Raw genomic sequence first — 2,467 nt, forward strand, 5'->3', positions numbered from 1 at the left:
GAGAGAGAGAGAGAGAGANAAGAGAGAGAGAGAGAAAGCCGTTAATGTACCATCCAATTCACATTCTGACAATTTTCCTCGCGAGCGTCTTTCCTGTGCTGCGCATCTTCCGTGTTCATGAGAATAAATGGTACAGTGATCCGAGTGGATCCAGTATCTTTTCTTTTTTTTCAAAAGGGTTTTCTATAAGATTTTTTTTATATTATTTTTTTTAATATTTTTTTTATTTACTAATAATGTATAAATAAAATAAAATTGTACTATGGGCAAGTGAGAATAAATAACTGCACGATAATTAGTGCGCTGATTTAAAATTGAAGTATGTTTGACGTCACTACGCGTCTGTAATACTTTAAACAATTTTGAACATTTCGGCTAATTTCTAGCTATCATCAGCGAATATCGTACCAAAGAAGAAATCGTTTAAACATTCATGCTTAAAATTTGCGTCGCATATGGTAGTGATATTTTAAATACATTTTTTTTATATTTTTTTAAATTTAAAATAATAAAAACGGCTTTATAAATAAATAAAAATTATTAGAAAAAGAGAGCGTGAAAGACAATGCTGATTTTTTTCTGTGAAAAAATAATCTTCTATCTTTATTTAATTATCTAAAATACACAATTTAACAACATTTCGAATTCTATTATATTTTTTTAATAATTATTCTCATGCTCGTAGTTACAATTTTATTGTTTGAATATTTGAATATTGTTTGAAATTTAATATTGTTTATTGTTTGAATTCTAGGAATCCATTGATTAATAGATTTTATTGATTGTTGAAAAATGGAAAAGCTCTTGATGAAACACGTACACGTCGAGAGATAAAAATATCTTTCTTCGCGTCGTACTTTTCTTTTTCCTGAATATTACGTTTTAAATTTCATGAGCAATTTGAAATACGTTTGTAAATCCAATCCTTAGAATAATGATCCCGTTTTGAAATCATTCAGACGTTCCTTTGATTCTTCTTTTATATCCCTTTTCATCCCATCTTTTGCACTTCTGGAGATACGGTTTCAAAATATTACTTTTCTCTGCGTGATATGTAAAGTTTGTGGTAGAATTTTTACCATATTCGATATCAAAATGTCTTTCTTCGTATCTTTTTCTTTCCCTGAATATTATATACTTTAAATTTCATGAACAATTTAAAATATATTTTGTAAATCGAATCCTTGGAGTAATGACCTAGTTTTGAAATCATTCGGACGGAAATTATTCCTTTCATTCGTTCTTTTTCCTTTTTTTATCTCATCTCAGTGGTTTTGCACTTCTGGAGATGTGGTTTCAAAGATTACTTTTTTGCGCGATACATAAAATTTACAGTAGAATTTTCATCATATTTTAAAGCAGTTCTATTTCAGTGTCACACAATTATTCCTTTGCTCCAATTACTCTGATTAACCCTGTGCGTATAATTATTCTATCGCGTCATTATTTATAAACTGCACAAGGTCTGAGAAATTCTGTAAAAGATCTCTCTCCAGCTTCAATACATTCTTCTGCGTTTCAAGCACATTCCATTAAATGCGTAATCTTTTGTTTTATTCTCTTTACGGCTCTATAATCGTCGATAATCGAAGTACGAAATACGGTTATATAACGTAATTCTCACGGCGAATTCAAGAAATTTTTCTCATAATTATTAGTCCCAGAGTCATGAATAATTCTACCATCTCTCGTATCTCTCAAATGACGTTGCCGCCTGCGTCATTGAATTTCCATCCGTCGTTAACTTTACCAATATTCTATCACCCGTATATCTCACTCGCAAAAAAAAAGTGAGGTATTATTTTCTCGCGTTTCGCCGAACAAATGAGAGAAACGACTATAACAATTGCAATAGATAAATTGCAGAATATCCGTGTCAGCTTGTGAATTCCACATAAAGGATCCAGTACGCACGCTCCAATTAACTCAGTTTACGTACCGCTGTCACTTCAATTGGATTATATCATTCAGTAGAAAAAAATATTATACTTGCACGTGCTGCATGTGCACCGTGTGGTACCAGTACAATATACGAAATCATAATGGACTACGAGATCGTCCGAATTCAATCGAGTCAAACTCGCGTGCTTGATAATAAATGCCCGAAAACCGGATATGCCATAACTATCACATACTGCAACCACTAGAAAAAAACTAGATCATAAAAATTGTAGCAATGATTGTACCGTTGCAAGCGTTCACTGAATGAAACGTTAAAAAAATAAACTGTATACGAGGACGAACGAAAATATTCGTAAATATAATAAATATCTTTGCATAAAGTATATTAGAAAAAAAAAATATATATATATATATTTTCTATTAATATATATTCATATATATATATATATATATATATATATATATATATATATATATATATATAACTAACTACGTTAGTTCGTCGTTAGTATATAATATAACGTGTAAGAAAGTAAGGTAAAGTTAACTTTAAACTTAAATTAAA

General features: G+C 30.0%; 1 protein-coding gene across 1 annotated transcript in view; it reads right to left on the minus strand.

The window, feature by feature from the left end:
• Window positions 1–2,467, minus strand: part of LOC105624104 — a 16,396-nt gene that overhangs the window by 12,746 nt on the left and 1,183 nt on the right. The gene's annotated exons all lie outside the window — the stretch shown is intronic.

This window comes from Atta cephalotes (genome assembly GCF_000143395.1).
Source record: "Atta cephalotes unplaced genomic scaffold scaffold00073, whole genome shotgun sequence".
Taxonomy (NCBI): Eukaryota; Metazoa; Arthropoda; class Insecta; order Hymenoptera; family Formicidae; genus Atta; species Atta cephalotes.